General features: G+C 38.6%; 1 long non-coding RNA gene across 1 annotated transcript; it reads right to left on the bottom strand.

Moving 5' to 3' along the window:
• Positions 1–15,097: 15,097 nt before the first annotated feature.
• LOC144232709 (uncharacterized) lies at positions 15,098–22,516 on the bottom strand. The gene is made up of 3 exons (XR_013335495.1): positions 22,410–22,516; positions 17,170–17,405; positions 15,098–15,524 (listed from the first exon to the last, which is right to left on the bottom strand). It is a non-coding gene; the product is annotated as an uncharacterized LOC144232709 (long non-coding RNA).
• Between the last annotated feature and the right edge of the window lie 732 nt (positions 22,517–23,248).

Genomic DNA, 23,248 nt, shown 5'->3' with positions numbered 1-23,248 from the left:
TATAATGTTCAGGGATCAATTAGGCAGAACCTTTGGCGACACTTGGCTTTCTGATGTGGCCAGACGTGGAAGAGTCAGCGTCCAGAGAGTCTGACAGTTTGCTAAGGAAGATACTCTCTTTTTAAAAGGGGTTTAATCAGTCTCGGGACTTTGCCCAGCTCTTCTGGTTCAGGTGATGATCAGTTCTCGTTCTTCCAGGCTCTCTTGGCTTCGCTGGTTTTCGGTTCTGAGCAGTCAGCCTGTGCTGGTTTCATTGATATCTGGTCTTAGCTGCAATGCCTTGGCTGCTTAGGTTACTGCTTGACATGAGTCATTGCTTGACAGGAGTGACTCCATCTTATTCTCTACATTGCACCCAGACATTCCTCATGACTAACGGTAAGGGTCATTCAGGAATCAAATACATCTTTAACAAGTCTGCACTGTGGTTTTATTCTGCTAACTTGGATGAAGGCAAATCTAAGTCATCCAGTCATGGTTCCATTGAAAATCAAACAAAATCAAATCAGTCTCAAATCCTATGAAATGTCAACTGACATCGTAAAATGAAAATCACACCAAATAAAACAAGTTCGATTGTTTAGAGTAAATCAGTTTAGAGTAAACCAAAATTAAGGACTAAATCACATGTCTGTCAAATCAGGTTATAAAGTCAAATCAGAATCAAAACTGAAGCCCAAAGTCACATTTAATAAAAATTAAGTCAAGTAAGAAAAGCCAAACTGAATCTGAATTTAGTATTAAGGTAAGTTAAAATACCTTAGGAAGTAAGAAAAGTAAGGTAAGAAATCAACAGAACAATCAGCTGAAAATAATCTTGTCAAGTACAGGTAGGTAGAAGTCCACAAATACAAATGAAACCTTGATCATAGGCTCACAGAAAAGAATGGCAAGGGTGTGGTTAATCAGTCTGTTTGTAATGTTCCCTTCTTAAGCCTCAGGGCGCATAACATTATAATAGCATGTTTAATAAGACATGGAGCAAAATAATAGCTAAAATAATTGCTAAAAGCAATTCCTCAATGGATTTCCAAATATGAGTAGAGAAATGATTCCATCCCACCTTTAAGTATCTTAAAGGGTTATACACAGACCAGAACAAATATAAGCAGAACAAATCACATGTTTAAAAGGTTTTGTTAGCAATTCCAGGAAGGAATATTTAACATGTAAAATTTGTATATCTCTCTTTAATGCAGCTAGGTTAGTGTTGATGAGTTCTGAGGGTGCATGAATGGCCCGTGCAGCATGTTCAAAGCGGGTTAGCTTGTTTTGTGTGTGGGCTGCTAGGTTTTATGGGCTGCTTTGGGATCTTCTAAGCTTTCATCGAAAAGTGTGTCAATTTTGTCAGTTTTTACCCAAGGTACGCTGGAAAGTCTTTATATGAACATTCTGAGAGAAAAGCACCCATCATAGTAGCATTATTCAATGTCACATTAATAGCATACAGTATTTTAATGCACTCATTGTCCGTGGTGATGACAGTTATCAGTGATTATAGGGTGATTACAAAATATGACTCTAGGAGTTCTTAGCACCAATTGTTCCATCAAAATGTCCCATGTCCAGGAATAAATTTTCCATGGACGTTCTTGTAAAAGGATACGGATTAGCACTGATTTCTAATTCACACTAGGTATAATACGTGTCATTAGACCATTGAAATATCATCTCTCTGGGTAGTAAATATCTGTCAATCCAGAAGGGTACATGGGTTGTCAAAAGAGCTGTGTTACCATGTACTTGTCATATATGTATGTGGCATGTGCTAATAGACTTTGATGCCCTAATAGTCCCGACAGTGAAAGTTTACATTGTCCTGTATTGTCACAACCCGATGGTCTGGAAGTGTCTAGCTGTAAGAGAGACTCCATCCAGTCCAAGAATACATTTTACCTGTTATAATAATGTTTCTGATATCATTCCATACTCTCTCCAGTAGGTTATTGACTCTATAGCAATTATTTTTTAACTGTTCTCTTATGTAGAAATTTCTAAGATTGAGCAAATTCTGTTGGAAGGCTTGGAGCCTATGGCCAGTGTTATAGTTAAGCTCCAGGTGGTGGTCATGGTAATCATGTATAGCCGAGACAATAGAATGTAGTTCTTTGAACACTGAGGACATTTTTGGAACCTAAATTTCCTACTGCGCTAAGTAGGGGTTCACGTGTTTTTTAAACACAGATAGCTCCTGCTTAATAGTCTGGATTTCTCCTTCTTGAATTCCAGAGATAATTAAGTTACAGATGATGTCTAGGCCTACCTGAATTGGAGAAGTGTTCTAAGTCTAATTCTCTCGATGGGTAGCAAGGCGGGCCGTTCGTGGGTGGCTCTTCCCAGCTGTCTTGCATAAACTTTACATTCAGGTTGTATATGGAGCTAATCAAATTGTCCTTTGAAAGGTTATTTCAACTCTATGGCACATAATTTGTATGCAGTTCTCATGGGGTTAAGTAATATAGGTTCAAACACATTTGGTTTGAGAATTTTTGGTGTTGGGTCAGTAATGCCATGTGTCCATTGAGGTTTCCAATGGAAAGTTCTCATACAATGCGTAGTATTCCAATATCCCCTTTCAGTAATACATGGGCGTGCACTATTGTGTGATACATCACATTTGTCAAAGGCAACGTCTTTAGCTATGTAAATTGGTATTGATCAATCAGTCCTGGTTATATTCTCATAGACAGGGTGATGTGCTCACCACGTGTATTCTACCCATTGTGCATCTGATGGTTGGATCAATAAAAAGAAATGGTGTTGCACACCTGGATCAATCTGTGTCACTAGATCTGCATTAAAATCAATTCCTAATGTTTCCCATCATGCTTGTGATCTTCCTTGTATAATTGAGGTTTTATTAACCATGGGATAGTAAAAATATATTGCATCTAATTGTTCCAATGAACATGCCAATATGATCATTTCCTTTGTTGTATAAGTTGACGTTAGATTTTGATATTAGGATAGAATTGCAGGATTGGCAATTGACTTGTGTCTTATATTATGTGGGTGTGAAAGGACCTAAGGAGGCTGGACTCAGAGGTGCAAGGCTATTAAAATTATCTAGAGTATGATCACAGGTAAAGACCGTATTACCCCATTTGCCTCTCATGTGCCTCTCATTTAGGTATGATTGTATGGTTGTCATAGACTGTTCTGAGAACCATTTTGCCTTAACTACAGAGTGACCAGATTTCCAACAATTAGTTATATTAACTGGTAGTTTGTTAAGTGTCATGTTAGCTTGCAGTAGGAAACTCCATAACAGGTAATATCTCAATCCATAAACATTGTCTCTCAATATATTCTACCAGGTAATATGGCATTCAATTTTTGATAAGCCTGAATCATATCCAAAAGTGTTATTGCTGGAAGAGATGTCAACTCCATGAGGGTGTGGTACAATAATGATGTGTTCCATGGGGATGTCTTCAATGGTTGGGGTGTTGTGTGGCAACCATGTGTAACCTCTGTTTGTGTCTTCATTCCATTATATACTATATGCTGTGTTACTGAGGTATAACTTAAATTCAGCTATCCCATTCCGTGGGAGTTGTCCAATCATGATATTGTTCAAGGGTTTTGATTCCATTCTATTATGATTTGGTGTGCAGAAAATTTCAAAGACTGACTTTGAGGTTATCTTTCCTGCTCTAGGGAAATTTACTAGTCCTTCAGGGTGATGTCCATGCCCTGTAAACCAAAGCGTGAATTATTCCAAATGGATAGTTTGGGTGCTGGTTTTCTGAATATTCTGCATAAAAGTGCCCCATAGTGTGTGCTGCTATACGGTTCAGTTGAAAGCATAGAAAAATTGGTTTTAAAAGCATTGGTCTTGTAGCATTGTCCCTGTGTAAGTGTGTGGTAAAATTACCTTTAAAGCCCCTGAGACATGTCAATGTCCAATTAGGGCATAATGGTTTCATCTAATAATGTGTGGTTTTTTTCGGTACATGTAAATAAGGGCTAGTTGATGGATGAAGTGGTGGGCTGGTCTGGCTGCGTAAGCAATGTTGGTCCTATTTTTAATTTCCAGTCTAATTCTGTGGGTGCAAATGTTCCATTTCCTCTTTTCTAAAATTCTTCAGATGTTAAGTAGGTTGATGAAACCTTGGGGTACCAAGTGTCATGTGTGTTGTTACATTGTATATCTTTATGTCTCATACAAAAATTGCTAAAAATGGAAAGCCTGGAAAATTTGTTAAATACTAGTCATATAATGTAATGTTTTCATTTGTGGAGATGATGTTGTAATCTTTTGGGTATCCTGTTGACATTGGAACCTCATCTAGGGGTGGGTTAAAGTATGGAAAGTGATATCATGAGGGTTTAGTAATAATAGTACTTCCAGGATATTCATATTTGTCATATTCTATTTCAGGATATTTATCCTATCTATCGATCTATCGACCTATCATATATATCCTTTTGTTCCATACCCACATGGTACCAAAATTCATACGATGTGTTGATGAGGGATTTGTACAAGTGTATTATAAGGTTTATGCATGTGATGTCTGGACATACACAGCACGTGTATGGCTCTATGTTGGGTATATGTGCTTGTGTGCTGAGATTATGTAGGAAGGTAGTTAATGTTTTTATTTTTAATTTTTTTCTGATTTATGAAAATGTTATTTTCTTTCAAAGATAGGTTATATATTCCCCAACTTATTTTTATAAAGGAGGATATGTCCATCCCTTTTTGTTTCCAGTAAGAATTTTCTTTCTTTAAAAGTTTTGATTTAAATGCCAGTGAATTATGAAAATGATAATCATCATTTTTCTTTGGCTACCAGAGAATTCCATACTGACATAAATCACTGGGGGAAGCACTAGGGGAAACAACCATTGGTAAGAATGCAAATTAACCATTTTTGCAAAGTTCTTCAGGAATTGAATGACAAAGTAGACCTTCTTGTGAGATCTAAAGAGTGGAGACAGATAATCAGAGGACTTTGTACAGTGTGGGTTTTCATAAAGCTCACACAATTGCTACTCTTTGACTAGCATCCTTGAGTGTAAATCATACTTTCTAAATAAAGCTGTCATATTCTTTGTTACATTTACACTCATTAAATGATGCCAGGATGGCTCTACATTTTTAACCAGATTAAAAATAAAACTATGTTCCCATAATAACAAAAAAGAATGAAGGACACCGTTGTATTTGAAAAGTGTTTTGCTACTTAATACAATGAAATGAAACATTAAAATGTTACTATTTACCAAAACTTCTATAAATTCCCTTGGTAATCATTGATTTAAATTTCTCTCCTCTGAAAATTGAGTTGGATTATGTATTATTGGTGTGATGATTTAGACATATAACTTTCTGAATATCACTTTATGTTAATAAGTTCTCAAGAGAAGAGATACTATTCCATCAAATAAATTCTGCAATTTTAGAAACATTCACATTTTGCCAACCTATTGAGTATATCACTGTATTTTATTACTCTGCACCTGTGTGAAATGATCATTAAAGCAGTGTGTATTCTGAGTGAAAATAAATAAATAAATAAATAAATAAATAAATAAATAAATGCCAGTGAATTAATATACTGCATAATATTAGGTTCAGGTATACAATGTAGTGATTCAACACTTCTATACAACACCCAGTGCTCACGCCATGTACACTCCTTAATCCCCATCAGGTATTTAACCCAGCCCCCCACCTTCCTTCTGGTAACCATTAGTAGGTTCTCTAAAGTTAAAAGTCTGTTTCGTGCTTTGCCTCACTCTCACTTATTCCCTTTGCTTTTTTTGTTTGTTTGTTTCTTAAATTCCACAAGAGTGAAGTCATGTTATTTGTCTTTCTCTGACTGATTTATTTTGCTTAGCATAATACTCTCTAGCTTCATCCATATTGTTGCAGATGGCAAGATTTCATTCTTTTTTATGACTTAGTAATATTTCATTATATATATCACATCTTTTTTGTACTTAAATCAAAACAATTTGGAACTCTAGTCAATATATTAAATGAATGGAGTCTCAAATGCTTTCAGAGAAGCTAACAAAAATACATAAAATTTATCTTACAAACTCGAGAATCTAAATTTGTTAAACACTAAGGTTAAAACAGTGTCCAAAATGTAGTTTTTAAATTCTATAATTGCATTTTGTATTATCTCAACTTTGGGGAATGCTTTTTTTTGTTGGAGCTTCTATTTGTAATTGGATACATTACATGTAACACCCAGTGCTCATCCCAACAAGTGCCCTCCTCAACGCCCATCACCCATTTTCCCCTCCCCCCCTCCCAGACCCCATCCCCATCAACCCTCAATTTGTTCTCTGTTCTCTGGAAACTCTTACAGTTTGCCTCCCTCTCTGTATCTTTTTTTCTTTTCCCTTCCCCTATGCTTATCTGTTAAGTTTCTCAAATTCCACATGAGTGAAATCATATATCTGTCTTTCTCTGACTTATTTCACATAGCATAATACCCTCCAGTTCCATCCATGTTGTTGCCAATGGCAAGATTTTATTCTTTTTAATCGCTGAGTAGTATTCCATATTATATATAAACCACATCTTCTTTATCCATTTATCAGTCAATGGACACTTGGGCTCTGTCCATACTTTGGCTATTGTTGATAGCACTGCTGTAAAAATTGGGGTGCATGTATCCCTTTGTCAGCACTCCTGTATCCTTTGGATAAATTCCTAGTAGTGTTATTACTGGATTGTAGGCTAATTCTGTTTGTTTATTTCTTTGTTTGTTTTTGAGGAACCTTCACACTGTTTCTCAGAGTGGCTGAAACAGTTTGCATTCCCACCAACAGTTCCCTTTTCTCCACATCCTCACCAACATCTCTTGTTTCCTGAGTGATAATTTTAGCTGTTCTGACAAGTATGAGATTGTATCTCAATGTGGTTTTTGATTTGCGTTTCTCGGATGAAGAGCAATGTTGAGCATCTTCTCATGTGTCTGTTTGCCATCTGGCCACTTGAAGGAACACTGGAAAAGTGTTCCAAAGACATTTTTCTTCGGAAAATTGTCTATTCATGTTTGTTGCCCATTTTTCCACTGGGTTATTTTTTTTCAGGTGTTGAGTTTGGTAAGTTCTTTGTAGATTTTTGATAATAACCCTTTATCTGGTATGTCATTTGCAATTATCTTCTCCCTTTCCATCGGTTGGCATTTTAGTTTTGTTGACTGTTTTCTTTGCTCTGTCAAAGAGGTTGTTGCCGGTATTTTTCCTCTAGGATTTTGATGGTTTACTGTCTCACATTTAGGTCTTTCATCTATTTTGAATTTATTTTTGTGTATGGTGTGAGAAAGTGATCTAGTTTCATTCTTCTGTATGTTGCTGTCCAGTTCTCCCGGCACCATTTGCTAAAGAGACTGTCTTTTTTCCATTGGATACTTTTTTTCTGCGTTGTCAAGGATTAGTTGGCCATATATTTGTGCCTCCATTTCTGTGTTCTCTATTCTATTGGTTTATGTATCTGTTTTTGTGCCAATACCATACTGTCTTGATGATTACAGCTTTGTAATACAGCTTAATGTCTGGGATTTGAAAGTGATGGCTCCAACTTTGGTTTTCTTTTTCAACATTACTTTGGCTATTTGGGGTCTTTTGTGGTTCCATAAAATTTTTAGGATCGTTTGTTCTAGTTCTGTGAAGAATGTTGGTGCTATTTTTATTGGGATTGCATTGAATGTGTAGATTGCTTGGGTATTATCGACTTTTTAACAATATTTATTCTTCCTATCCATGAGCATGGGATGTTTTTTCAGTTTCTTTGTGTCTTCTTCAATTTCTTTCGTAAGCTTTCTATAGTTTTCAACATACATATATTTTACCTCTTTGGTTAGGTTTATTCCTAGATATTTTATAGTTTTTGCTACAATTGTAAATGGGATCAATTCCTTGATATCTATTTCTGCTGCTTCATTATTGGTGTATAGAAATGCAACCGATTTCTGGGGCGCCTGGGTGGCTTAGTCGGTTAAGCGCCCGACTTTCGCTTAGGTCATGATCTCGCGGTTCGTGGGTTCGAGCCCCACGTCGGGCTCTGTGCTGACTGCCAGCTCAGAGCCTGGAGCCTGTTTCAGTCTGTGACTCCCTCTCTCTCTGACCCACCCCTGCTCACGCCGTCTCTCTCTCTCTCTCCTAAAAATAAATAAAACATTAAAAAAAAATTTAAAAAAAGAAATGCAACCGATTTCTGTACAATGATTTTATATTCTGTTACTTTGCTGAATTCATGTACCAGCTCTAGCAGTTTTTTGGTGGAGTCTTTCGGGTTTTCCATGTAGAATATCATGTCATCTGTGAAGAGTGAAAGTTTGACTTCTTTGCCAATTTGGATGCCTTTTATTTCATTTTGTTGTCTGATTACTGATGCTGGGACTTCCAGCACTATGTTAAACAACAGTGGTGAGAGTGAACATCCCCGCCGTGTTCCTGATTTCAGGGGGAAAGCTCTCAGTTTTTCCCCATTAAGGATAGTATTAGCTGTGGTTCTTTCTTATATGGCATTTATGATGTTAAGGTATGTCCCTTCTATCCTGACTTTCTTGATGGTTTTTATTAAGAAAGGATGCTGTGTTTTGTCAAATGCTTTTTCTGGTCTATTGACAGGATCATATGGTTCTTATCCTTTCTTCTGTTAATCTGATGTATCACATTGATTGATTTGCAAATATTGAACCAGCCCTGAAGCCCAGGAATGAATCCCACTTGATCATGTGAATAATTCTTTTTAACATGCTGTAAATTCAATTTGCTAGTATCTTGTTGAGAACTTTTGCAACCATGGTCATCAAGGATATTGGCTTATAATTCTCCTTTTCAGTGGAGTCTTTATCTGGTTTTGGAATCAAGATAATGTCCTCATTGAATGAGTCTAGAAGCTTTTCTTCCGTTTCTATTTTTTGGAACATCGTGAGAAGAATAGGTATTAACCCTTCTTTAAATACCTGGTAGAATTTCTCTGGGAAGGCATCTGTCCCAGGACTCTTACTTGTTGGGAGATTTTTGATAACCAGTTCAATTTCTTCACTGGTTATGGGTCTGTTCAAACGTTCTATTTCTTCCCATTTGCGTTTTGGTAATGTGTGAGTGTCTAGGAATTTGTCCATTTCTTCCAGATTGTCCAGTTTGTTGGCATATAATTTTTCATTATTTTCTCTAATAATGGTTTGTATTTCTGTGGCATTGGTTGTTGACCTCTCCTCTTTCATTCATGATTTTATCTATTTGGGTCCTCTCTCTTTTCTTTTGAGAAGTCTGGCTAGGGGTTTATCCATTTTGGTTGTTCTTTGAGAAAAACAGCTCTAAAATTCATTGATCTGTTCTACTGGTATTTTTTTTATTCTATGTTGTTTGTTTCTGCTCTAATCTTTATTATTTTTCTTCTGCTGCTGGCTTTGGGCTTTCTTTGCTGCTGCCTTTCTGGTTCCTTTAGGTGGGAGGTTAGGTTGTATATTTGAAACCTTTCTTGCTTTTTGACATAGTCCTGGATTGCAATGTATTTTCCTCTTAAGACAGCCTTTGTTGCATCCTGAAGGGTTGGACTTTCATGTTTACCTTTTCATTGGCTTCCATATATATTTTTTAAATATTTTTATTTATTTCTAGGAGAGAGAGAGAGACAGCGTGAGCAGGGGAGGGTCAGAGAGAGAGGGAGACATAGACTCCAAAGCAGGCTCCATGCGCTGAGCTGGCAGTCAGCACAGAGCCTGACGCGGGGCTCGAACCCACGAACCGCGAGATCATGACCTAAGCGAAAGTCAGACGCTAAACCGACTAAGCCACCCAGGCGCCCCAATTTCTATATATTTTTTAATTTCTTCTTTAATTTCCTGGTTGATCCATTCATTCTTTAGTAGGATATTCTTTAACCTTCATGTGTTTGAGAGCTTTCCAAATTTTTCTTGTGTTTCATTTTGAGTTTCATAGCATTGTGATCTGAAAAATATGCATGGTACGATCTCAATCCTTTTATATTTGTTGAGAGCTGTTTTGTGACCCAGTATGTGATCTATTTTGGAGAATGTTCCATGTGCACTCAAGAAGAATGTGTACTCTGCTGCTTTTGGATGAAAAGTTCTGAATATATCTGTTAAGTCCACCTCGTCCAGTGTGTCATTCAGTCATTGTTTCCTTACTGATTTTCTGCCTCGAGGATCTGTCTCTTGCTGTAAGTGGAGCATTAAAGTCCCCTACAATCATGGTATTATTGTCTATATATTTATTTATGTTTGTAATTAATTGATTTATATATTTGGGTGTTTCCATGTTGGCGGCATAAACATTTACAATTGTTAGTTCTTCTTGATGAATAAACCCCTTAATTATGGTATAATGCTCTTCATCTCTTTTTGTTAATAAAAAATTTTTAAATGTTTTTATTTATTTCTGAGAGAGAGAGAGAGAGAGACAGTGTGAGCAGGGGAGGGTCAGAGAGAGAGAGGGAGACACAGAATCTGAAGCAAGCTCCAGGCTCTGAGCTAGCTGTCAGCACAGAGCCTGACATGGGGCTCGAACCCACGAACCATGAGATCATGACCTGAGCCAAAGTTGGACGCTCAACCAACTGAGCCACCCAGGTGCCCCTGCCCTTCTTCATCTCTTGTTACAGTCTTCATTTTAAAATCCAACTTTCTTTTGCCATCCAGTAGCATGATAGATGGTTCTCTATACTCTCACTTTTAATCTGAGGGTGTCCTCAGGTATAAAATGAGTCTCTTGTAGGCAGCATATATATGGATTTTGTTTTTTTATCCATTCTGATACCCAGTGTCTTTTGATTGGGGCGTTTAGTCCTTTTACATTCAGAGTGATTATTGAAAGATACGGATTTAGTGTCATTGTGTTATCTGTATGTTTCGTGCTTATGGTGATGTCTCTGGTCCTTTGTAGTCTTTGCTGCTTTCCACTCACAGATTCCCCCTTAGGATCTCCTGCAGGGCTGGTTTAGTGGCTGGTTAGTTTAGTTCATGACCATGAACTTCTTTTTGTTTGTTTGGGAAAGCTTTTCTCTCTCCTTCTATTCTGAATGACAGCCTTGCTGGATAAAGGATTCTTGGCTGCATATTTTTCCTATTCAGCACATTGAATACTTCCTGCCACTCCCTTCTGTCCTGCTAAGTTTCAGTCAACAAGTCTGCTACTACCCTTCTGCATTAACTACTACCCTTGTAGGTTAAGGTCTGTTTGTCCCTGGCTGCTTTCAAAGTTCTCTCTTTATTTTGTATTTTGCCAGTTTCACTATGAAATGTCATGGTGTTGATCTGTTTTTGTTGGTTTTAAAGAGAGTTCTCTGTGTCTCTTGGACCTGGATGCCTGTTTCCTTCCCCGGATAGGGAATTTTTCAGGTATAATTTGTTCAAATAAACCTTCTGCCCTTTTCTGCCTGTCTTCTTCTTTTTGAACTCCTATGATATGGATATTATTTCATTTCATTGAATCACTTAGGTCTCTAATTCTCCCCTCTTGGTCTAGTAATTTCCTTTCCTTCTGTTTTTCAGCTTCATTATTTTCCATAATTTTATCTTGTATTTCACCTATTCTTTCCTCTGTTTCTTCCATCCTTGCTGTCACTGCGTCTAGTTTATTTTGCATCTCATTTATAGCGTTTCTTAATTCATCATGATGATTTCTTAGGTCTTTGATCTCTGCATAAATAGATCTTCTGCTATCTTCTATGCTTTTTTTCAAGCCTGGCTATTTGTCTTATGACTGTTATTCTAAGTTCTTGTTCATATATATCGTTTATATCTGTTTTGAACAGTTCTTTAGCTGTCAGTTCTTCCTGGAATTTCTTTTGTGAATTCTTCCATTTTATCATTTTGGCTAGGTTTCTGTCTTCTACCTTTTTTAATAGCTTGTTATGTGTCTTGCACCTGTAAGAACTACTATATTAAAAAGGGGTCATACACTGTCCAGGGCCTAACACTTCAGGAGGTGTTTTTGGAGTCTGGTGCGTGCACTGTGTTGTTGCATATTTGGCTGCTTTATCCCACTGGTCAGTCCTCTATAAAGCTCCTTCTTACTCATAATGGTGGATTGTTTAGACCTTCCACCAGGTATTCTTTGATTTTTTGTTGAAGTAACCCTGGAAAAAAGGAAAGGGAAGGGGACCTGATCCCATACGAAGAGAAAAATGAAAGGGGTGGGAAAAAAGATGAAGCAGAGATAGATTTCCTGGGCATTACAAGTGTTCTGTCCTTAATACAGCCATGTTTGGGTTACAAGGGAAAACACACTTGTAAGTCCAGTCCCCCTACTTCTCCTCCATCTTAACTCCTCCCTCCCCTCCTGCACATTTATAACAACGTGGACTGCCTTAACCAAAATAATTTAGAACTTCAGTGGCTATTATGGAAAATTGTCATCTCCCCAAACTTGTTTTACTAAAAATCAAATTAGAAAGCTGTGGCTCCAAAAGAAACAAGCACACAAAAAACTTGAATAGGATACCTGTTTTTTTAAGTTTATTTGTTTATTTATTTAGAGTGTACACATGTGTGTGTGCACCGTCAATGCAACACCCGATGTGGGGCTCAATCCCATGACCCTGGGATCTTGACCTGAGCCGAAATCAAGAGTTGGATGCTCAGTCAGAGGACTCTAGATGCTGGCGAGGATGTGGAGAAACGGGCACCCTCCTACACTGTTGGTGAGAATGTAAACTGGTGCAGCCCCTCTGGAAAACGGTNAAAATAAAAGATGATACAAAAAAAAAAAGGGTTGGATGCTCAACCGACTGAGCCATCCAAGCGCCTCAGGGATACCTATTTTAAACGGTACCTTGAGGCTTCCAGAAGCTTTCAGAGTCTAAGTTTGCCTCTTTGCAAAAGTACTATTTCTAAATTAAGCGAGGCAAACAATTGAAAGACCTCAAAATGACTTCTGAGGCCTCCCCCCACCATGTGCTGCCCCCATCCATCTTTGTCTGCATCTGCCTTGTGCTCAGGCCCCACCTCTGGCACCATTTTCCTCTCTTCTCTCTGTCAAACCTCTCTTTTCCATGAATCTTTCCTCATCCCTCCTCCTCTGAGCCTATTAAATCCTTCCTCTTTAAAGTTCAGTCTTCTGAGGATCTAAGTAAATCCCACGTGTCTTATGTTCTCTGGACTAAGCAATAGTTAAAGTTTTGTAAAGTGACTGTGGATTTCCAAAAGTTTGCTGAATAGTTTAGCATAGTTACTCAAACTCACCCACCTAATTTCTCAGATTTATATCAATTAGGTCCCATGCTTGCTGGCCAAACATCGGGTGCAACTGACCAGAGGAAAATCCTGAAGGAGATTTAGTGAAAGAGACCCCTAACTTTTGGCGAGATGTTAGAACACTTGCTGGAAATCTCCACTGAGCAATTGCAGTAGGTTTTCCTAAGCCTGGTGATTGAAAGAAAATCCAGGCTTCCACACAAAAGCCTGATGGACCTGTCTGTGACTATTACAGTCAACTCCATACTGCCTTTTAAGAAAATTCTGGTCTTCATTTAGATGTTGAATCCACCTGGGTAGCATCTAACTCTATGTTTAATAGGCTGAACCAGGATCATTCTCTTTTGGTTAGAAGGACTAGGATGGAATGGGAAACTACCAACTCCAAATTTAGTTCATTTGGTAAACCAGTTCTGTCACATCCCAGATGAGTCACCTAAAAGAAAGAGTGCTAAAATTCTGTTTTCAGCTCAGGCAAATAAAGGCCCCTGGACAAAAGCAACCCATCTACCTCCCCTCCCCACCCCCTAGTTTTTCTCTTATTGCCAAGAGCTGGAACATTGAGAAAAAAGATTGTTATGAATTTAAGTGCTCAAGGCACCTTCAGCCTTCTAGCTAGTCATTCCAATGTCCTCCCAATTCTCAGTTACGGGGCTCTGAGGAAGCGTAGGGGCTCTTCCAGATCCTCCTTCTTAATCAGCTCGGAGAAACCACTCTCCAGATTGGAAATTAATCTCTGTCCCTGTTGAACACTGGAAGTGTCCACTGCTGTAAAGTAGCCCCTGCCTCAAAGCATTAACACGGTTCAAATTGTGAGGGTCTCTAACAAACCTCAACACGTTTCTATCTCCAAACCTGTTCCCTTTTGTGTAGGCTCTTTGACGGACACAATCCCTTTTCTCCTTCGTTACTATACCTTGTTAATTTTTTGGGCTGAGATATCTTCGAGAAACATCATGCCAGAATTTCTTTCTCCCAGAAGGGGAAATAACTCTAGAATTTGACAATAGTCATCAAAATAGCCAACCAGCAGAATTAAATGATCCTTTGGCATCTTTATTAGTTCTATCTCTGACACTATAGCTGAGTCTGGGGACACTGCTTATTTATTCTTGTTGAATCAGGTACCATTTCTTTATGGGCAAAATCCTCAGCTGATATTGGCAGAATTCACAGTGCACCTGCTATTAGGATTCAAAGAGATCCTTCAAAACCTTCTTCCATAAATAATCAATACCCTCGAAACATGGAAGCTCTCTAAGGCATCAGACCCATAATAGAAGACTACAAATTTCAGGCCCTCATTATCCCCTGTGCTAGTTCCTGTAATATCCCTATTTTACCTGTGAAATAACCCCGAGCGAAACGATGGTGGTTTTTCTAGGACCTCTGAGCAATAATACGATTGTTATCCTTTGGTACCTTGTTGTTCCTAAACACTCTGTGTTGCAAATATCTTCCCACTAAAAGCACATTTTTCACTATCATTGACCTATGTGTTATGTTTTTAGTATTCCAGTTGATAAGGATAGCCAACATCTTTTGCTTTCACTTGGAAAGAAGAAACTACATCTGGACAGTAAGGCCTCAGGGTTTCACTGACAATTCTTTTCACAAACCTTAGAAGCTGACTTGGACGATAGAAAATTTTCTGTGGCCTCTACTTTGTTGTAATATATACACGATTTGCAACTTTGCTCCCCTTATCAAACCTCTTCTACCTGTTGAAAATTTTGGCCTTAAAGGGACATAAAGTTTCCAAAGAAAAATTGCAGTTTGCTTAACTCACATGGGACACTTAAGCCACCTGATCTCAGCATAAGGATTACATTTGGATCCAGATGTGTTGCAAACGAAATGACACAAAGACAAGACACACAAAAGACAGACAAAGACACAACTCCGGCCGGAGGGGGAAAATTCTCCCTGAGCCTTCGTGCGGTTTATTTTTATACCCCGGTAGCTGGACACATACCAAAATCAAAGAAACGCATTCTTTTTCCAAGGACGGGGGGAACAAAGGGAGGAATTGACCACAGCATGTTTACTGAGAAGCCTGCCCAGAACTCCAGCCTCTTCCCTATTTTCAGTGAGGGCACATTCCCTCATATGCGAGCAGATCGTTAACCTTGGATATTGCGTGCAGGCTTCTTGGCAGAACATCCTGTTTGCAAGCATGCTCTGCTTCCTTAACCATTCTTTCTCGTGGTCACTGTCGGGCTCCTACATCTCCCCCTTTTTTCTGAGAAGTAGTAGCAAGCTGTAAGGCAGCAAGAACGCGTTGTCTATCCTTTTTTAGTTGTTGCTTTCATCGCCAGCACCGGAAGACTAAAATAATAACATAGCATAAGAGTATTATGAACAAGGTATTTCCGAAAGTAGTTCCAATTAGGGTAGACACATGCCCAAGAGGATTCAAATTATCTACCCCTTCCCGTAAATCCTTTAACAGATTAGACCCAGTAATGTCAGGTAGCGTTTTGCTAAATGTAGACAAAATTTGCTGCTCTAACTCCATAATTTCCTTAGTTAGGTTTTGATGTCCTGCTAATGACCGTTTCACCTTTTCCCAGCCCTCACTCATGTTGAAAGGCACAGGTGTTATACATAATTGAGAGGAGTTCCAATCACATTTTAACATACTTCTTGTGGATAAGACAGTTAGTTGATCCCCAAGCCAAGAAACAGTATGTTGAAGATTGAGTACATCAGTTGTAAGTTGTGTATCCAAATTTCGTTGTTGTTGCCATAATAAATGAGAGTCTTTATACCACTCCTGTACAAAGTGTGCTGTTTGGATTCTTTGATGCAAAGCAAGTCCGGCCACGGCAGCGGTTGCAGTAACCGAAGCCACTGCAAGAACTGAAGCTATGATTACTCCAAGCATGTGTCGGGATCGGTGAAGTAAGGTCTGTACAGCAGCCACCAAATGAGATACAGTAAAAGAGTCCGACCAAGGTCTTGTCAAATTTACAGGTAGCCATACTTCGGTTCGAGTTTTAACAACCACCAATGAAAAATTAGAGTTGTTGGTTTGTGGTTCAAAGTTTTTCCACCATGACTGATTTACACATTGTGTTAAATTACAATGATTACATGATATAGATCCTTCTAAAGCATTTCAAGTCCAATTCCCATACAACAATGCAAAGGGGTATTTTAGACAAGCCATAGCAAAATAAGATTTATTAACATGCAAGTTAACATGAAAGGGACCTGAACTTTCAGTCATATTCAAAGTATAGTTTCCTGACCATATAGTGAGATTCCCTGAAACTGTCCATAATTTCCAAATTTTCCCTTGAAAGTGGGGATACCTTAACAATTGCAACTGAGGGGGAACGAGTGCAAACGGCTGCCATTTTATGGTTTCATTACCGTTACCCGTTAAAGTACCATTAATTTGATGCCATTTGAGAGTTTTGTTGGACCATTTTTCTAAAATTTGACCATGATCAGGGCTCCAATCTACAATAACAAATCCAGAATAGTTCATGACCTTAAAAGGCCTATGACCTCGGCAACTTTCCCATTCCAAAGATTCTAAGGAAGGAATAAAAAAATTAGAAGGGCATAATGGTATAAAGGTATCAGGATGGTGACTCATCGGGGTCATAGAGGTGTTGAATCCCCTGGTGGAAACAAGCACACTAAAGACAGCAGGATGATAATTATTATATTTTACCCCCCAAGTATTATAAGAGTGATGATTATGCTTTCTTGTAGAGAGGCAAAAGGGATGTCCTCCAATGTTCAAGGGGAGGCCTTCCACTGCAACAGTAACATTACTTATGCTATATTGATTAATATGATGATATAAATGTTCAATTCCTCCACACACGGGTGGTGGGAAGTATGCAGTTTCATTGGTGCATACCTGTACTTCAGGTTCACCCCAAGAGACAGCTCTCACAAGAGGAGGATTAGGAACATAAGCCCAATAAGTATATTCTATCGCTTGCGCATACATTACCTGACAGGTAATTACAGCCAACATAGCCAACGGCAGATTAGTAGAATTAAAAGGTTGACCAGCATTAGTGAGAGTTTTCTCAGCCTCCTGTGTAAGCTTCTTCAGTTGCCCCCATGTTGGAGGGGACGCAGATCGGTTAGGGAAGGTAAAGCTCCACTGTGCAGAAAGCTCTTCAAATTTTCGCACAAAGCGGTCATCCATTATGAATCTTGATCAATCGAGTTGGGGCCCAAAACCTAAAATTATCAACAGATATGAAAGCATAACCTCGTCCCAAGTATATCAGTGATGCTGGAATCCAACCTTTCTCTTTATCTTTATACCAAATGAGTGTATTCAAGATCTTCCTATCCTCTTCTTTCCTTCGAAAATGCAATTCTGCTGCTGATAGATTTTCTTTGCTCCAAATATTCAGAAAATTTAAAGTAAGTAAGGTTTTATTCAAGATGTCTTTTGGTTTCATGAATCTCTCCTGTTCCCCCCCTTTTTTTTTTAATATATTCACGTAAAGTACGATTAGTTTTTTCAATGATAGTTTGTCCTTGACTATTATAAGGGATGTCAAAAGTATGAGTTATATGACATTGGGATAAAAAATGAGCTAATTTTGCAGATTGGTAGGCAGGTGTGTTATCAGTTTTTAATTCAATTGGTACTCCCATAATTGCAAAACAAGACAATAAATGAGTAATAACAGTGTCAGCTTTTTCAGAATGTAATGCAGTAGCCCATTGGAAATATGTGCATGTATCTATAGTATGATGGACGCATTTTTGTTGTCCAAAAGATGAAATAAAAATTACATCCATTTGCCATATCTGATTTGCTTGTAATCCTCTTTATGTTGACACCTGGTGGGGTAAATGGTAAGGTGAAAGGCGCACATATGGAACAAGAGTGAACAATATTTTGAGCTTGTTTTTGAGTAATAGCATAAGATTTTTTTAATCCTTTAGAGTTAGTATGTTGCAGATGATGCTCTTGTTTTGCTGCTTCTATAGGATAAAGTAATGCATCAATTGTAGCATTTCCAAATGACAAGGGTCCAGGAAGGGCGGAATGTGTACGGATATGAGTAAAGAAAATTGATTTTGAACGCCGCAAGAGCGATTGTTGTACCTGATAAAACAATTTATCAATAACTGTCTTAAGAGTTACAGGCAGTGAAACCTGAGGAAGCTGTAGACAAGAGAGAACAACATATTGAGAATCTGAAACAATATTAACAGGAAGTTGAGGAAAATTTTGCAAAACTAAATAAATAGCCCACAACTCAGCAGGCTGTACAGAGGAGAACGAATGGGGAAGGACTTTAGAACATTCAAAAGTCCAATATCCAGCAGTGTTTTTATTTGCATCAGTAAAAACAGTGGGTCCTTTAACTGGAACACTTGAAATCGGAGATTGAGGTATCATGGGGTTAGTTTGAAGAAAATCAATGAATATAGATGACGGATAATGATTAGAAAATGATCCAGGAAATGAAGCAAGGGAAATCTGTCAATTTTCATTAAATTGTAAGCATAAAGATGTTTGAGTATTTGTTAATTGAGTAACAATTTGGTGTGGTTCTTTTCCTGATAATTGTAGAATACGATTGTGACCCTTTTGTATAAGAAATGCCAATTTATCCATATATGTAGTTAATTTTTTGGAGAAACTGTTGGGTAAAAAAACCCATTCTATTACTTCTTTTTTTTTTTTTTTTTGAGTAATCGCACCAGATGGAGAATGAGGGGTATGAAATATTATGAATGAAATAGGTTGAGAAGCAGAAATATGTTAAAAAACCATTATTTAATTTTTGTTCAACAAATTGAAGTTTTTGTAAAGCCAAAGGGGTTAAGATTTGGGGACTATCTAAAGCTGTGTCTTCCTTTAAAGTAGAAAATAAGTGTTGTAATTGATAAGTAGGAATCCCAAGTACTGGGCGTAGCCAATTAATATCTCCTAATAACTTTTGGAAGTCATTTAAAGTTTTTAAGTGGTCTCTTCTAATTTGTAATTTTTGAGGCCGGATTTGGTGTTGTTTTAATATTGTTTCTAAATAAGAAATGGGAAAATCCTTTTGAACTTTCTCTGGTGCTATATGTAAGTTATATTGTTTTAAAGCTTCCTGTACCTTTAAGAAGAATTTATTACGTTCAGTAATACTGGGAGTTGTCAATAAGAGATCATCCATATAATGATAGAGAATATAATTAGGATACTCTTGACGGATAGACTGTAAAGAACGAGCTACAAACTCTTGACATAAGGTAGGACTATTTATTATTCCCTGTGGTAAGACTGTCCATTGGTAGCGCTTAACAGGTTGAGTGTGATTAAGAACAGGAACCGTGAAAGCAAATTTATCTTTATCTTGTAATTGTAAAGGAATGGTAAAAAAAAAAAACAATCTTTAAGATCTAGTACCATTAAAGACCAATTATGAGGAATAAGAGTGGGAGAAGGAAGGCCCAATTGTAAGGCTCCCATAGGTTTAATACATTTATTAACTTCTCTTAAATCAGTTAACATTTTTCATTTTCCAGATTTTTTTTTTATAACAAACACAGGAGAATCCCAAGGGGAAGTAGAGGGCTCTATATGGCCAAGTTGAAGTTGCTCTGATACTAATTGTTCTCAGGCCTCGAGTTTTATTTTTGGTAATGGCCACTGTTCAATCCATTTAGGAGTATTAATTATCCATTTTAAAGGGAGTGCTCGAGGAATTTGAGTAGTGGCCAGTAGTTTTCTGACGGAATGGCTACAGAAGCCCCCGTGGGAGAGAGAAGATCTCTTCCCCATATATTAATAGGTATATTAACAATATAAAAAGTGACAAAAACTGTTTTTTTATTATGAAACTGGCATTGTAAAGGACGAGTACTTTTTTAAACATCTGTAATAGAGTCTAATCCTGTCAGCATTAGAGGACTTTTTTCTTTGTTCCAGTCCTGGGGCCATTGTTGAGAGGAAATGACCAAAACATCTGCCCCTGTGTTTATTAACCCTTCAAAGTTCCTTTTTTGTACGGCTAAAGAAAGAACAGGGCAAGAATCCTTGATGAGTATCTCCCAAAATATGTGTTGCCCAGTACTTCCAGAACCTCCTGACCTTTCATTAGGAAGCGTAGAAAAGGGAAGATAAGATAAAAGAAGTATTTGTGCTATACATTCTCCAGCCAATAGTGAAAGCGTAATAGAAGTAGAAACCATGATTAAAATTTTTCCAACAAAATCAGAGTTTATTACTCCAGGAATTATAGTTAGACCTCTTAAAGCTGTGCTGTTGCGGCCCAATATTAAGCCAAAGGTGCCTTTAGGCAATGGGCCAAATATGTTGGTTCTTAATTTATAAATGCCACCTCCCGGAGACAAAAGAACATTTTCAGTGAGAGGCAAATCAGCAGCAGCACTTCCTGAAGTTGTAGAGCGTAAATCTGACACCATTAAAGGTTTGGTTATTCCTAACGTAGTAGTCATTTTTAAGGGTTGTTGGAAAACAAAGGGGTTACTGTCCCAGGCTGACAATGAAGGGCCTGTCCCAGGCTGACTGTCCCTAATCGTAGGATGCACTCCGAGCCGGAACATCCTAAGCTTGTAAACGAGCCAGGGTGCTGACCAAGTAGTAAACTCAAGGTTAAGACAACCTACGTGCACACACAAGGCTGTGTCCAAGCAGAAGTTCATTCGCGAATGCAGAGCAGGAACTTGGCAATAGGCACCTGGGAACAGAAAAATTTTTTTCACGGAGAGATTGTGTGTTTGAGCTCTGATATCCTTGAAGTGAATGAGCAATAATAGGTCCAGGGGTTTAGAGGGTGTCTGTCTCATTTTGCCAGTCTTAGTCGCCCAGTAATAAAAGTCCAACAGACACAACTGATAGTCATAGACACACATAGAGAGACAGATAACAAAGTTCGCTTCGCGGGGAAATGAAACTGAAACCAGGATGGCGGCGTTGCCGAAAAGAAACAAACTGGGACGAAGGCTTTCGGTTGGATCCTGGGCACAACCTGCCCTGTCCCTCTGAACCAATACAGAATACAGGTTAGAGGCAGTCCACTGGACATTTTTCCCCCTCCGATACAGAAGGAGCCTGGAACGTCTTCCAGGTCTCCTGCGACCGCGGCCCCCCAGCGCGTCCGCCTTAACCACCTTTGGTCGCCTAATATAGATTTGTCTCGAGATCAGAGTTACACAGATAAACACAACAGAAAGAGATTTTTACCAGCTGGATGACCCTCCAGCTCGGGGGTTCTGGGGAATCCCGGGAGAGCTAATGTTGTGTCCGATTTGCGAGTTCCCAGAGACCTCCAAGGAGCCGACACCGATGCAAATACAAAAGGGTCTTTATTACAATCTCGAGCAGGGGCTCATTTGCCTATTAGTGTCGTGGCAGTAAGATGAAGCGAAGAACAATAGCANCAAATACAGAAGGGTCTTTATTACAATCTCGAGCAGGGGCTCATTTGCCTATTAGTGTCGTGGCAGCAAGATGAAGCGAAGAACAATAGCAAATAGGGTTTTTAAGAAGTAAGGGACGGGGGTATTACAGTACATGTAGCATCATCACATAAGCACCAATTACAATTACAGCTTTGACTATTCAGTATCTGTGAGGTATTTATTACTTTTGGTGGGACCCAATCATGACTTTTGAGAATTTGTTCCTTCATTTTGTGTTTTCCACCATTGTTGAAAAAGTCGGGTCACTTTATCAACTTCGTTGTTCCTGTCAGACGACGAGGAGGACTCACTAGAACTATCAGATTCGGTATCTGATTCCCCATCCCTGGAATGCAAAGCGGCAGCTGCAGAAGCGTCATTTAAAGCGGCAGCATTTGATTCTTTTTGTTTTTCGTTAGGGATTTCCTCATAAATCACCTCAGATTTTATAGATTTAGTTTCACTATCTGTAGAAAGCAATGCAAGTGCTTGAGTGATAAAACTACATAGAGTCCACAATTTCAAAGGAATTATGTTACCTTTCTGATGTTGTCGCGGTAATTCCTTTTGTATTAATTTCCATTCCTTTAAGTTTAATTGTACTTTGGGTTGGCACTTAAACCCATAACAATGTTGCTCCACAAGGTAAAATAACTCATATAAACGGCGACTAGATGCCTTCACCCCGATGGAGTGGAGAAGTCCTTTGACTAGCTCCATGTATTGTGCCTTTGCTGATGGGGAATTCCCCATAATTTTCCCAAAAGTTCCCCTGCCTTGGATCTACAATCCCCGCGGGGTACTCACCTTTTCGGTTTCGTTCGCCCTCTGCTTCTTTCCCCGCTTTGGGCGCCAGATGTTGCGAACGAAATGACACAAAGACAAGACACACAAAAGACAGACAAAGACACAACTCCGGCCGGAGGGAGAAAATTCTCCCTGAGCCTTCGTGCGGTTTATTTTTATACCCCGGTATAAAATGTTCTTGGCAGAACATCCTGTTTGCAAGCATGCTCTGCTTCCTTAACAATTCTTTCTCGTGGTCACTGTTGGGCTCCTACAAGATGAAAATCCCTATGACTGCTTAATTCTGGCAGATTATGTTTTGAATCCCTATGGTGATTTATAGCAAACTCCTCTAACCAATGCAGACTTTTTAATGGTTTACTGATAGTTCTTATTTAAAAGATTAAAACGGTAAGTATTATGCTGGATGTGCTGTTTTCAGTTCCTTTTGAAGTCACCGAAACAGCATCTTTACATTTGGCTACTTCAGCCCCGCAGGCTGAGTTATATGCCCTTACTCAAGCTTGTACCATAGCAAGGGCAAACTGCAAACATTTATATCAATAGTCGATATGCCTTTGGGGTAGCTCATGACTTTGGAACATTATGGAAACAATAAGGTGCCCTTAACTTCAATGGAAATAAAATTAAAAAGGGAGCGCCTGGGTGGCTCGGTCAGTGTGACTCCTGATCAGCAATGCTTTCAGAGAAACATCTTACCCTAAAGGGTGAAGCGAAAGTTAATAAAAGGAAATCTCCTTTAGAATGGAGTTGAGAGACCAGCAAGAGGGAGCTCTGAATGCCCTATCACTCGTCAACTACACATCCAACCAGGAGAGACGAATCCTGCACATGGCTCC

This window comes from Crocuta crocuta, unplaced genomic scaffold, assembly GCF_008692635.1.
Source record: "Crocuta crocuta isolate KB4526 unplaced genomic scaffold, BGI_CrCroc_1.0 scaffold274, whole genome shotgun sequence".
Lineage (NCBI taxonomy): Eukaryota > Metazoa > Chordata > Mammalia > Carnivora > Hyaenidae > Crocuta > Crocuta crocuta.
Note: the sequence above shows the minus strand (reverse complement) of the source record. Positions and strands in the feature narration are given on the sequence as shown.